The sequence below is a fragment of the Alligator sinensis genome, unplaced genomic scaffold, assembly GCF_000455745.1.
Source record: "Alligator sinensis unplaced genomic scaffold, ASM45574v1 scaffold337_1, whole genome shotgun sequence".
NCBI lineage: Eukaryota > Metazoa > Chordata > Crocodylia > Alligatoridae > Alligator > Alligator sinensis.
In genome coordinates this window covers 2,567,885-2,582,770 of record NW_005841927.1, presented here as the reverse complement: position 1 = coordinate 2,582,770, position 14,886 = coordinate 2,567,885, and the positions used below count along the sequence as shown (strand labels likewise).

General features: G+C 60.4%; 1 protein-coding gene across 1 annotated transcript in view; it reads left to right on the top strand.

Annotated features, from left to right (window-relative positions):
* Positions 1 to 7,554: 7,554 nt before the first annotated feature.
* Positions 7,555 to 14,886, top strand: part of LOC102385908 (protein FAM49A-like) — a 34,258-nt gene continuing 26,926 nt past the window's right edge. Inside the window, exon 1 of the mRNA XM_025198751.1 lies at positions 7,555 to 7,671. The gene's annotated coding sequence lies outside the window, so the exon portion shown is untranslated. The remainder of the gene's footprint in view (positions 7,672 to 14,886) is intronic.

Below are 14,886 nucleotides of genomic sequence, written 5' to 3'. Positions count from 1 at the left end.
TGCTTTCCCGCTGCCCTGCTCCTGCTTAAAGCCCAGCCCCTCTCAGCCTCTGCAGTCCCTTCCTCGCCCACCCTCCTGGGTGCTTCCTCCTCTGCGGCTTCTGTCTGAGGCAGCTCTGTGACCAAGATGGGGCCAAGGGCTCCTTTCTGTCACAGTGAGACCCCCCATGGGGAATCAAGGTCAGGGGAAGGGAACGCCTGCAGGAAGGGACCCCCGTCCATTTGACAGCAATGCCCAGATGCCACCTTGATGTAGGCACACCCCAGAGCACATGGGGACTGCCGCCACCTTGCAACAGCACACAGAGCCGCCCCCCAGCAGGGACAGAGCCCAGCATGTACAACCCCATGTGTACACCTCTGAGCCCATGTTCCCCCCCGCGCCAAGCTGAAACAGCCCACGCACATGCGACACCAGTGCCCAGGCACTCACACAAACCCTGCACACGTTTTGAAGTGCACGAGCCCTGCCGTGTATGCGAGCCAAGCATGCCCACACGTATCGGTGCAACCCTGCGTGCTCCCACGCACAACACCAATGCACCCACCAGCACGCATGCACACACGCCACACATGCATTAAGCACATGTGATAGCAATACAAATAGCACCAGCATGCACACCCCCCCGCAACATGTAGACACACACAAACCACACGTGCATATCTGTGCATGCAAGACACCAATACACCCCCCCAGCGCAACTGTACGTATGCCCAAATATACTGCCCACGCACCACACCAATGCAACTATGCATATGTCCAAATACACTGCCTACCCCACACTGCCTACACACACGCGCACACATGCATGCGCACACGCATGCATTCTCAAGTCTCTACAATTTGCTCTAGCCCCACTCAGCGTGCTAATTAAAGAGCCACCCCCGACCCCTCCGTCCACACACTCCAGCATGCACCCGACACAGCTTGGCAAAGGCAGGTCTGATTCAATGCACAGAGCTTCCTGAACTCCTGTCGCATCCCCCCTCCTCCCCGCCCCTCCCCAGGCTCCAGGGTTTTCTTTGACTGACAGATTTGAAGGAATGCAGCTGTCAGGAGCAAAATTCTTTCCCGAGCAGAAAATCGGCAGCGGGGAAGGGGAACGGAGACATACCCAGCTGATGAAACCATGAGAAATCTCGCCTTCCCTGTGATCCCGCTAATGGACTGAGACATGACGGGGGGGACAGAAGGGACAGCAGCCAACAGCCACAAGATAGGAGGAGCGCAGATGGGGCCAGCGGGTAGAGCAGGGCAGCAGACCCCAGGCCAAGGCGTGACACACGCACAGATCGGGCTAACTCGAGCATCAGGCCGGGAGTCTGGGGCTGGGGGCTCTGTGGGGGTCGCACAGGGATTTAGACACCAGGCAATGAAGCCCTGGTCCTTTCATGGGTTTTATCCACCAGGCCGGCTGGTTTATGGGGTGGGGTCACCATTTGCAGAGAGGTTTCCCTATAGCTTTCTCCCCTGCGTGGGCTGTGCCTAGGCCTGGGGTGCCCCATCCCCGCCCTGCTGCTGCCTTCGACGGGCATCACTATATCCCCGCCTGGTCCGAGCCAACGCCTGCACGCATGGATCCTGGCTCCGCACCCCACATGGCTGTCCCTGACCGACACCAGGCTGGGGCGGGGACCCCGGGAGAGAGCCCCAGGTGAGACAGGGGCTGTTGCTCCAGCGTGGGGCGGTGCGCCAGGCAAATGCCTGCCAGGATCTGACCTGATTTCCTGCGAGGCGAGCTCCTGATAGGCTGCACACGCATAACACGGCTTCCACCCAGCACCGTTTCGGTGCAGTTATGACCATATATGGGAGCGAGAGGGAGAGACGAGCTGTTCTCAGCAGCCGTGGCGGTGGGGGTGGTCCCGGTGGACAGCTTTCTGTGTCACCGTGCAGCATCCCCGTGCACAATCAGCTGCTTCGGCAGCAGCAAGCCAACTCCCTCCTCTTCCAGCCCGCCTGCCTCCTACCCCGAGCAGACCCCTCCACTAAAGGGGGTGCTTCATCTTTGTGACAAATAGCACCAGGGAACCTGAGTTAGCCAGCTCTGTAGCCTCCCCAGGTGACCATGCGCCTGCCTGGAGGGTCCCGAGTCTTTAATGATAAGGAAAGGAAGAGACACTCCTTAGGATTTGAGTCTCTTCCCCGGCTGATCACAGCACATCCTAGGGTCACGCTGCACGTGGTAGACCCAGGCGGTTCCCTGGAGCAGGTGCATAGAAGAAGCATGATACAAGATGGCATTCGGCACGGTACAGTGAAGGAAAGACAGGCCATGGGAGCCAGAGACAGCAAGGGAGACCAGGAGTGGAGCTGGCCCACTGGGGATCTGCTCCCAGTCACCACAGCGGATCGAGCATGGGGGCACTTCTTCCACCTGGCTCCTCTCCAGCCTCTGTGCAGAACAGGACTGTGCCGGGGGCAGGACAAGGAGCCAGCTGGTCTTACAGGAGCTGAGGTGGGGGACACTTGGGTCATAGCGCAGATAAGGAGCCGAGGTCATTAGGATGCTCCTTAATGCACAGATGCTCATTAATGCGTGCTCATTAAGATCTGGGGATTGGTGGGCAAGGTCATTCTTTTTCCATCCCCAAGTTTATAATCTCAACAGACAAGAGAGAGGGCAGGAGCAGGGGGGAGACGACACACAGAGGGAAGCAGCTCACTCACGGTAGCAAAACCAGGCACAGACCCCAGGTCCAGACTGACACAACAGACCATGCTGCCCTCTCTGAGCAGACCCACCACCACCTGCGTGGGTTGGGGAGGCCTTTTCAGAGCTACTAAAGCCCAGGAAGGTTGGTGCACTCAATACGAATAATGCTACATGCTTGCCCTGTGTCTGGACAGGGCAGTGACCACTTGAGCTAGCTCTAGCTCACAAAACCCAAAGCACCTTTTAGGTCTCCCATTGTGCTCCCAACACGTGAAACCCCTGCAGGCCCAGGATGCGACATGCGTGTCGTTTGCAGAAATCCTGGATCCCACTGACCTCCTCTAACAGCCCTTCCTTCGCAGCCTCAGCTGCCCCAAAGGCTCGGCCCGCTCCAGAAGAGACGCGAGCCGTGCAATACAGCCGCACGCGGGGTCGCCTTACTGGTCCCCCTTCATTCATAACCACGTTGCCACCTTTCTAGTCTCCGGGCTGCCCCCCCTCCAAACTCCCCCATCCCTATCCTCTCAGCAACACTTAGCCTGCCAGGTTCTCCTTATCTTGGACTCTGGGCTGCTGAGCAGATGGGGAAGATCCTAGGGCAGAAACAATGCACGTCTCTTAATGCAGGCCATTAAAATGCATGATGAATCTCTGGGGCAAGCCTCAGGAGACGGGGCCTCTGCCATTCTGGTTTCCGGACAGGTTTGGTTCATGCGCCACCACATTTGCTTCAAGGCAGGGGCTAGGCTTGGCGAGAAGGCACCTTTGAAGGAAGGGGGAGCTCCCTTCTTCCGTGGGTTGCTGGCTCGCTGCTGGCGGTGGCGATTCCTCGATCCAAGGATGACTGCCACTGCCGCTCATCGACGGGTCTTGAGGAGCCACAGATCCATGCATGGGTGCTGCAGGTCTTTACACAGTAGGCCGTAAGCCAGGATTTCTCCCCTTTTCCTTCCTTGACTCTCCCTTCTCTGCTTTGAGGGCAAGGTGCTTTACTTCAAAGGGGGCTGCACGTGGTTGCCACTGCAGTGTCATTGGAGTCGATTAGCAGCCAGCTCCTCCCAGCTCTCAGGGGCACCGTCTGCGGCCTTGAGCTCTGCCTTCAACGGCTGACCGTGACTTAAGAAACCTTCCCACCCAGCCGAGAGCCCAAACTGGGCATCCGCTGTCCACCAGCCCCTCGGATGCTCCAGCGGATCCACTCAGCAGCCTTTGGGTAGACACATCTCTGCTTCCCCCTCCCCTCCATAAGAGCCCGTCGCTTTACACGAGACACAAACGGCGAGCTGAATGCACGGCGCACCCCGATGAAGGAGCAGGGATGGGACTGCTAAATGCTTATCCCGTTCGCCAAGTCAAACCCCGCAGACATTCCTGGGCCCAAACCAGAGGCCCAACCTCAAAAGAAGACAGACGCCCAGTGTCTTCACAGCAACGCGAACGCCATCCCCACCCATTCCCTCCTCTGCAGAGCTCCTCTCCGTCCCCTCCTGCTCTTGACTGCAGCGCTGCCCAGACACGCTCCCGTGTCTCGCTCCTGGAAATTTTCCAGTCCCCTGCCCCTCTACCTCCTGGCACACCTGCTTTTCTCATCGGTGAGGCCTCACAGCTCCCCCCTGCCTCTTTAATACGGTAGCTGTCCAGTCTGCCTCGGGGATGGCTGTTCTGAAACGCCACGGAGCGTCTCCAACGACCAGGCTTTCTTAAACCAGATCCTCCGAAGCTGCACGCGCTCCTCCTTCCACTCCGGCTAGCCACACGCAGACCACAAACTGCAGCTCGCCAAGTCTGCATGGGCAAATACAGACCTACGGACCGCTCTGGGCTCTGTGTAGCCAAACGCCGCGTGCCCCCAACGCCCCCTCTCCTGCACCGCGGGGCCACGCAGACCTATCCTGACACTTGTAACAGATTGTAACCCCTGTCACCTCCCTGCTCCTACCCACCCCAAAGCCACCCCTCCCTGGGCTCGGGGACACTGGGGGCTCCTGACACAGCCCACCTCTGCCGTGTCCAGGGAAGAGCATTTCCCCTGGCTTGCCTCCTCTTTTTTGGCCTCTCCCAAGCCCCCTCCCTCCGCTCCAAGCAATTAAACCTAGTTATGACGAGCCGCAACTGGTTTTGTGTCTCCAACCAGCCCGGTGGCTTGAGCCGTGATGAATGGGGGACTGTCAAGAGTGAGAAAATATCACGGCGATTGGCCGTCTCCATGGAAATGCAAGAAGGTTGGAGCTGCTCGTGGCACAGCCGTGAGTGGCAGCCGGGCCAGCCACTTACAGCCGGCCTGCCAGCTTTTCGGGGGGGACCAGGGTGCTGACACGCTTCTTCCAGGGCTGGGTGTGAGCCTGAGGTGGGCACCGGGACAGCCGTGCCCTGGCTCTGCGGGATCAGGGGGACTTTCCAACACTCCCTTCCCCTGGTCTGGGCTCTCCTGGCCAACCATTGAACCGACCCAATGGTACCTGCGTCCTGCACAGGAGACCCTCCTAGCTCCTGTCCCCACATACAATAGTCCACTTAGCCGCCGTCTAAGAAGCCCAGATGTTGCCCTCTGGGATGCAGTCAGCTGCCCCCCCCCCGTGTGAAACACCCCTGGCTGAGGCCACGGAGAGTATCCCCTCCTCTCCTTTGGGCTGGGGGGTTGAGCTGCACACAGAGGCCGGCTGCAGAAGGCTGCTGGCTTAATCAAAGCAAATCAAATTCACCTGGGCCACCTTCCCGAGCTGCAACCAGTGCAAGGGCACAGCTGAATCGGGCCCAGGACCAGACTGAACTTGGCCTGTCCCCACCCGGTCTCCCCGTGGGGATCCTAAAGGAGGGCACCGGGGCACGGGTCAGAGGCAGGGGCTGGGGTCTGAAACCCAGCCACACATACCCTGCCTCCCCGTCCCACATCCCAGCCTCTGACTGCCATCGCGGCATCAACCCTGGGGCCAGAAGATGGGCCAGCCTCTCCCAGGACTGTAGCGATGCTCTGTGTTTAGCTACAGTGGGGTGTGGAAAAGGGACACACTAGCCTGGAAAAGCCCTACATAGGGACAGCCCAAAGGAAAGCGCTGGAGCCTTCAAGCCCTGCATCTACGGCCATAACACTGCATCGCAGCATGGGCTGGAGAGCCCGACCAGGTGGGAAAGCACTGCAGTGCAGCCCCTAGGAGCCAAGAGTCCCGGACCCCTGCCTGGGCAGTCTCCTTTGCTCGGCCCACACTGTGATGAGAGCCGCGGGGAGCCACGGCCAGCAGACCTGGTGGGGGGGAGGTGGAGGCACACGGGAGGAAAGGGAGAGTGGAGTGGAAAGAGCAAAGGTTTGGAGGAGGGGTGGGAGGTGCAGGAGCGTGGAGAGGAGTGCGGGTCCTTGCACCGTTGGAGCCAGGGGACAGAGTGGGGCCGGAGACTCATCACACAGGTGGGAGCTGACCCTGGTCAGTGGGGTTTCAGAGCCCTCCTGGGGAGGTGCTGGGAGCTGAGGCGAGACAAAGGAGGTTCCTCCGAGCCCTTGCAGGGGAGATGGACCCCAAACAGACCACAGGAATTGCCCAGTGAGGAGGCACAGACCCCTCATCCCAGCTCAGCCCTCCTGAGTCCAGGCCGTGCCACCCCCAGCTGCTCTGGGAGCCGGCGCCGCGGGCTGGGAGGACTCTGCGCCACGCTCTCCATACCGGCAACCTGGAAATCCTCCTGTCCTGCCACCTGCCTGCAGGCTCCTGGCACCACGAACAAGCCTCACCAGACACGTCACCTGCTTCCCAGCCTTGCCACGGGGCCCTTCTCTCCTCTTGCAAGAATGACAGTCGCTCTCCTGCTCGCTCCACACGTGAAGCGAGAGCGGGAGTGCTCAGCCAGCAAAGGAAACTGCAGCTCAGGGGCTGGGGACTGTGTCCACCACGTGGCATTGAAGGTACAACCTATGAAATAAGAACAACCCTATGACTCTACCATGAATAACGCAGCAACCCAGGATCCCAGCACTTCCGAGAAGGCTGGGATTGCCAGAAGGTCGACAAGGCGATATTCCCAGGGCGGCCGCCCCATCCCAGACAGTTGCTCTGTGCCTGGCAGCGGGCAGATGATTCTCCGCAACAGCTGCACGGCCTCTGCCCTGCCAGCTGTGGAGCAGCAGTGGGGAGCAGAGGGTGCCGGGGGGGACGTGCCACAGATGCCCGGCTGGCTTGCGCTGAGCGGAGGGCTGTCTGGGTTATGCTCACGGCTGGAGGCTCTGATCCTGGTACCAGGCCCCCTCCTTCACAAGCGCTGGAAAGAGGCAGCCCCTGCCCCGAGGAGCCTGCAGTCTATCTAAACCCATCGGGCTAAGGGTGCAAGGGGAAGCCGAGGCACAGACATGAAGCAACTTTCCCAGTGTCACCCCAGTGGGCAGCGGTGCCTCCGGGAGGAGACCCCAGCCTCCTTGATGTCAGCAAAGCCAGAAACCCCGCGCTTTAGGAACAGACAGCTCGCCCCCTCTGCATGCGGGGCCTGGTGACAGGCGCCCCCTCCCATGGGATGCAGCAGCCTCCAGGGCTGAGTCAGCGGCAAATTTAGAAGCAGCAAGACCTGAGCTCACCCCACGGTCCACAGCAGCCTCTTCCCCGACACGATGCACAAATCCCCAGCCCCAGGGCAGAACCCGCATGGCCACAGCCCTCGGAGCCGGACCCCCGGGCCGACCCTCTGCAGCCTTCCCAAACCATGGGCAGCCCAGCAAGCAGAGGGTTAAGCAGCCCTGGCTTCCTTGCACTTCAGACGTCACAGTCATTTTAGGGGGGGGAGTAGTGGTCTATGGTGGTCTTTGTGATGCATTTTATACTGATAGCAGCAGCTGCTGCACTGAGGCTGCCTTCATCAGACACACACACACACTCACACACTCGCACACGCACACACACATGGGAAGGGCTCTGAAGGCTGATATTCCCAGACGCTCCTCACTCTAATAGGATCCGCAGAAGATTGGGAGGAAGACTCCGTCCGCCTGCCTGCCTTTCCTGGAGAGCTGGGCTTTCGCTCTTCCCACCAGCACGGTGAGTTGCTGGCTCCATCGGCGGGGGGCTGAGGCCCGAGACCCCGATCAAAGGGGCAGACTGGGGGGTAGAAATGGGTTTGTTGCCCTGGAGCATCTGGCATTTCCAGAGCTGTAAGACATGGGCTGGGCTAGGAAGCCCCTGGCTGCGGGAGCTGCCTTCTTCCTTCTTGCCTAGAAAGCAGGACAGCTCCTTGGGGTCTACGCGGTTTCTGTCTGTCTGCTTGGGGGGTGTCACGTCTCCGATGCAAGCCGTGGGGCTCTCACTTACTTTTCCCCCCTTCTTCATTTAAACCCGAAGTCTCTTTCCATGGGAGAAGGGTGCAGCTGGAACCCACCCCCCACCCCCGTGTGTGGGGCTCTCCCAGGCACTGGGTGGTGACTGGATTCAGTCTGTGCAGAGGGGTGTGCAAAGGGGCTGGGAGAGTTGGTGCTCTTTCCCAGCTGCCCATGCCCCCTACCCTTCGTGGCAGTGGGCAGGGTGAGTATCCACGGGTGCTGGCTGGGTGGAGCGGTGGTACAGGTGCCAGTGGCGCATCGCCGCTGCTAGGCCATGCTCACCGCGCTGGCAGCTGGGCACTGCATCGCTCTGCTCAGCACCCCTGCGGTAAATTCTGCTTGCCTGCAGTCACAGGAGAGGAGAGGAGAGGCGAGCGCAATGCCCTCTCCTCATCACGGCGGCTCTGGCTGGACAGCCATGCAGTGCTCACACTCTCCCTCTCACCCAGGTTGAATTTGCTGGCTGGGGAGATAGTCGGGCATGGCTGCTGTGCTGCCTGGCCGGCGGGGGAAGTTCCCGGGGGGAGCGGGAGTCTGTGCAGGGAGGCCAGCTCCCTGGCTGCAAGGAGAAGAGGGTCCTTGCTCGTGTCTGCCGTGGAGGGAACGGGGGCAAGACCCATGGGTGTGCCAGGGAACAACGTCCACCCTGCCGGTGCTGGGAAGTGGGCACGGGATCCTATGATACCTAGCCCACACTGCACTTATTTTTGCAGGGGGGAGCAGCCAGGCTCCCAGGACGCAAGGTTAGACACCCCAAAATAGTTGCTCCCCAAAAGGGGATGGAGAGGTTCTCGTGGTCCTGCAGCCACGCCTCTGGGGGCACGGGGCTGCTTGCTGAGGATGGGCACGTCCAGCTCCTGTGGCGATGCTTGCTCTGTGGCTGTATCCAGGTCTTTGCTGGCCAGGGCAGGAGGACAATGGGGGCAGCTGCTGGCAGGGAACAAGACTGTTTCAGGGGACGCGGTGAAACGACGCCCGGTTCCAGGGAGTGGCCATTCAAGTCCTGCAGAACCGGCTGCAAGGGAGGCAGGCTGAGCGGGGTTAGCTGAGGTCTGCGGGAACCGGGGAGGGGGCTCTGGGAGGAAGGTGCTGAGGCAATGTCGCTGCCTGCTGGGGGGGCTTGTAGATCCTCCTCCCGGCTGCTGCCAGATGGGAATGTGCCAAGATCCCGTGCCCAGGTGTCCTCCAGCACTCGGTTCGTTGACATGAGATTTGGGGGGGGGGCAGATTCAACGCGAGGGATGCAGGTTTTCAGGCTCACTGCACCACCTCTACCAAGCATCAGCGGGAGAGCAGCCCAGCCCAGCTACAGGCAGGTGACTCCAAGAACCCAGACGGCAAGGACCTACCTGCCTTTCTGGCCCACCCCAGCACCCAGGCTGGGGCTAAGAGGCAGCGACAGAGCAGAACGATCGCATCCCAGCAGGAAGAGCTGGAGCCTGCACTGAGGAAATCCATGGGGGCAAAACCAGATCCCAAATGAACCAGGGGACTGAATTCACTGGGCGTCTCTAGCAATGCTGTCCTTGGGCACGCTGGGATGGCCCCTTGCAGACGCAGGGCCGAGGGCCCGTGGAGACCCCACTCCTTTCAAGCCGTGGGACTGGGTGATGCCGTCAGGTCCGTCAAGGGAGGAAGGAGGTGCAGCAGCGCAGCGATGAAGGACCAGGGAGGCTGCCTGGGAAGGGAGGGCTCTCCAGATCAGGGTTGTTGGGGAGAATGGCATGGGTGAGATGGCAGCACCGATGCCCCAGATCCCCATGGGCAAAGCCCAGTTCTCCCAGTATGTGCAGAGCTGGTGTGGAGCTGGGCGGGCAGAAGCAAGGGCTCCTGGAGAACAAAATGGCAGCAGCAGCACCCCGTGCTTTGGGTGGCATCACCGCAGCTGCAGCTCAGCTCCAGGGAAGCTGGTCAAGGCCAGGCGAACCCAGTGCCTTTTTTTGGAGGTATTTCATGGCTTCCATCCCCTCTGGCGCTTGGCCGGCGGCGGTCGGGATAGGGCTGCCCTGTCTCAGGGATGGGGGTTGCAACCAGGCTTCTGCCCAGCTGGCTAGATCTGGGCTGAGCCTCTGAAGCTCCCACCCTCTTGCCCTGCCTCACCCTCTGGGGAGCAGGGGGCAAATCCCAGCCTGCTCTTGGCAAAACCAAACCGCTTCTATGTGCCCTTCTCTCTCCTTGGTGCTTCCCAGGCCTGCGACTCCCTGGAGAAAAACCTCCTCCCTGCACTGCTTTTGCCCAGAGGGGCCCCAGCCCTAGGGTCTGACTCCAAACAGCCTCCGGCAGAAGAGCAGAAAGGTGCCCTGTTACAGCCACAGCCGTCCCACGCTGGACAGCTCCCCCGGCTGCAGACAGGGCGCTCGGTGCGCTGGAACCCACCGCCCGGTCTGCGCTGGGCAGGGTGCATGGCGCAGGCAGCCTTGCCAGCACTGCCTTGCCCTTGGCTTGACCCTAATGTGGCTCATAGAGGCTCCTGCCTAAGGTGCTCCATAGCCGGGTAGTTTGGGGCTTGTCCCCACTGTAGGAGCCGCTGGGTGGCCCAGAGAATGAATGGACCCGGAGGCTGAGCTCATACTGGGGGGGACTTGGGCCTGAATGCCGCAACTTCGTGGCCACAGGTCAAAAGTGGCCTGTGCTCGTCATGGACCTGGCAGGTCGAGCTCTTTGGAGGACCTGGCCTGTGGAAGCCAACCCCCCGGGCCAGGGCAGCCTGGTGACCTGCCCCCCAGAGCCCCCAGGCTGTGGGCAAAGGGCTGGGGCACCTCTCCAGCACTGCACTCACACGAGGCGATGGCACAGTCCCTGCTGGCCCATACTCCCTCCGCATGGCTCCTGTCCACTCCCCCGACTGCTAGAGCAGGGCTGCACTAGCTCCAGCTCCCACCATCCCTGGCCGCGGCCTAGCAGCATCACTATTGCACTGGCAGCGGTTCGTTTCCCCACGCTGCATGTCTGCTCCCTTGCCCCACCCCACCTCAACACTGTGACCCGCTCTGACCCCAGCCACGGCTGCCCAGACCCGGGCAGGTCTTCACTCGGCTTTGCCCCTTTCACCCCACACCCTGATTCCTCAGTGGTGCTGGGACCCCGTGAGCTGGTCCCTCCGTAGCTGAGCCAGGGGGCTGCTGGTTTGGGGCTGGTGTAGTGGGCATGAGGTGCTCCTACTGCCCCTTTGCCCTGTAATAGCAGCACCGTCCCCGTGACGGAGCTGAGATGGCTGCTGGGTGGGGGCCTCTCTCGAGGCAGGGGCACTGCTCAGAACAGGCCTGTCAGGGTAGGGGGAGCCGCTGTCTTCCCCCCAGCACCACCCCCTGGTACCCCAAGGGGCAAGGATGCTCTGCACAGCATCCCGCTGGCTTCACCTGCTCTTTCTCCAGCCCTGGTTCAAGCCCCCCCCCCGCTGTCTTCACTCCTCTCAGCCCCCACATCTGCTCACTCCATCCCACCCCTCCACATCCCTTCTGGCCTGGGGACCCCCTCTCCTGCCTGGCGCCTCTTCCCTTCCCTTACCAGCCTGGTATCAGGGCACCTCTGCAGCGGGTGGGACCTAGGGGAAGGAGGAGCCTGGGTGAACGTGCCAGGCAGCACCTTCCCATGGGCTGAACGTGGGCACGGAGCTATCCCCAGCCAGGGACTGAGACTGACACTGGTCGCAGCAGGGTCCTGCCCGCCTAGGGTCTGTGTTTTCAGTGGGAGACTGAGGAGAGGCTAGGCAAAGCAGCTACAAAAACAGAGCCAGAGCTAATTAATCACACAGCACTTACCTTTCACCTGCAGCTTCCAGGTGCCCAGCAGCACGGCTTAATTAATCCTCCCGGCTGTCCTGAATGACAGGCCTAGTATGCGCCAGCATCCCGTGCTGCTCCTGGGGAAACTGAGGCACGGGGGGGATTAAGCAGCTGAGCTAAAGTAACACCGCGAGCCAGCTATAGAGCCCAGGAGGCCGGACCCCCGTCCCTAGCTCTGCTCCCTACAGTATGCTTTATAGCTCTACCGAGACAAGCCACGGCCTCAGCACAATCACAGCGCTGAGCGCCCAGGCTGGGATGATGAATATGAGCGCACTGGGAGCAGCTCTTGCAATAATGGGGGGATCTGTGCGGCAGAGAGTTGGAATGAGATCCCTCCCCGTGCCCTTTTCCCTCCCTAACATCTTCTCTGACCGCGTGTCCCCACTGAGGGATGCGCTCCCTCTGGCCGGAGCACAGCTTCAGAGGACGGCAGCCAGCAAGAAGGGTGGTGGGACATGTTGGAGACCCACAGACCCGGAGATGCACTGGCAGCAAACACAGACAAAAAAGGAGGTGGGAGTCAGAGAGGAGCCATTTACGGCAGCCCTGCCAGGGAGCAACCACGGCACCCGCCAGCTTGGCCTACACCTGGATATCTTGACCCCTGAATATCCCTCCGTCCTGGACTCTGGGATGCCAAGATGGGCAGCCACTTCACAAGGAAGTTCCTTAGCTCCTCTGCTCTCGGGTGAGTGCAGCTGCCTCGACCTGCCACGCGTGGCTGGAGAACAGGTGATTTCCGCAGCATCTTGTCCCTGCGGCATTTCAGCAGCATGTGGGTCAGCGCTCGCAGGGGGAGAGATGATAGGGAAGCCTCCCATCTCCTCGTCTCCTCACACGGGTCACGTGGGGACACCCTGACGGGACGCGATCAGGAACCCTCCGCTGGTCTCCCACCCCTCTGGCTGCAGCGAGCTCCGCCGCGGCTGGCCTGGCACAACCAGAGGGACTTACTGAAAGGCTCTGAAGAGCAATTCTCCCCTTCCCTTCCAGAGCCTCGAGGGAATCAGGAGAGACTGAATGGGCCTAAATCATTCAAGGGACAGTTACTGCTCTGTGGCCTGCAAGGGCCATTAAAGAGAGAGAATCCCCCCCGCACCTTTTAGCATATTACTTATTCATCGGCGACTGGGCTGGTGCCTGCAATGCTCTGGAAGAGCAGGGCATGGACAGGCCAGAGATGTGGCTTCTCCAGACCAAGGGACTGCAACTGCAGCATGGGAGCTGCCCTCGAACCGCCAAGCGGTTCCTACTCACGGTGTCTTTCATGGGCTCCCTTACACCCCTCAACCTGGGGGCACGTTGCCATCGTACCCTGCAAACCTACAGAGAGATGCGAACAGAAGCCACGTTGCAAAGGCTGGAGAAGACGGAGCCAGGGCAAGGGCTTAAAAGCCAGAAAAGACCATTGCAACCTTCTGTGACATTCAACCTGCACGGAGGCAGCTGCCCAGTGCTGGGCACAGCTGTAGGTGCCCCCCTGCCAAGCAGCATCTCCTTGCCTCCCTTAGCAGTAGATGAGTTGTGCAAAATTGCATTTTCCTCCCAGGGATTTGCTTGTTTGCACCTGCCAGGGGGCTCTTTCAGCGGCGTTCGCTCCTCTCGGGCGTGCAGGCGTTCCTGCTGCATGAGGTTTCCTTGCAGAAAGCAGCTCCTGGTAAAGCACATTTCAGCGTCGCTGGAAAGAGCCCCTGGCCAAAAGCAAGCGTTCAATGCGCACGTGCAAGTGTTCGCGGCAAGCAGGCCGGTGCACTCAGGCAATCAGAGTAGAGCGACACTGCCTTGCGACCTCTCTCACTGATCCCAACAAGGTTGGACTCTGAAATATTTAGCATTTGGCCCATTGGGAAAGTCACGGAGGGAACTGCGGTCCAGCCGGGGACGTTGAGTCATCGAGACAAAGGCCCCAATATGGCCAATATGTGACAAATGGCTCTTTCGGGGCTGGTGTTGGTGCCATTACTTGGGGCTGGGAAGTGGTGGGAAGCAGCAGAGAAGTGCTGCCTCGGTGGTCCCAGCTTGGGGGCTCCCACCGTGGTAGGAGGACGGAGCTGGAGAGCTTCACGAGCGTGGTTTACCCTCGCCCACCCACCACCCCTTGGAGGCGGCAGGCTCTCACCTCCGCTCAGCAGCCCTGCACTTGGAGCTTTTTGATCCCTGCCAGCCCTTGGAGCCAGATGGAGACTTCCCTTTGGTGTCAGCAGGCCGTGGAGCTCCCCGGGGGGATGGAGAGGCCCGCTGAGAGTCTGCCTGGCTTGTCCAAGAGGTGGCTGCCTTGCTTTGTTCCCTAAAGGTGGAGAAAATCATCTATCATCAAAACGGAGGAGAGGGGACAGTATCCATGCCCACCCCTCCTGCCCCCTTGAGCCACCCAGCAGCCTGGGCACACATACCTCTAGGCAGACCTCAGACCACGCTATCTCCTTCCCTTCCCCCTTCCCCGCACCCCTTTCTCAGCCCGGATATGTCCTCCAGGCTCCTTCAGCCCCCTCAGGGGACCCGGTGCAGGAGCTGAGCCCTTGTCGGCTGCAGGGACTGAATAAAAGAGCAGGCAATCCCCTCTCCCCCCGTAGCCTCAAACAGAGCGTGCAGAGCCCAGCCCTGGGCTGGGGCAGCCTTTGCTACCTCAGCTGCTGCATTACGGTTTAATGAGGAGTGGCAGACAGTTTACAGGGCCTGTGGAGGTATTGAGGCAACAAAAGAAACCCAGGGCCCCTTGGAGATTGAAGGCTGAGTGCTTCTGAATTTCAGAGCCGGCCTTTGATTTGACAAAGAGGCGGTGCTCTTTTCCGGGGGTCGTTGCTCCTTCCCAGGTTATTTTAACTCCACAGTGAGCCACAGATGGAAAAACGCCCTGTCTGGGGCAGTGGGCTGGTGAACATGCAGGGGTCATACAAGGAACATGCTGGGCCAGGTGGGAGAGAAAGGACCTCGGGGGGTGTAAAGACATTTAGCATCTCCAGCTAGGTGCGTCCATGGCTTTCAGTTCCCGCTGAAATCCAGGGGAGTTAGGCACCTTGGTAAATCCTGCTAGGCATCTAGCTCCATTTGAGGTTCCTAAATACCTTTAAAACGCCAGGCCCTACCTAGTCCAGGGGACCAGGTAGAGAAGAGGGAGACTTTCCCCCTGTAACATTAGCTGCACTCCA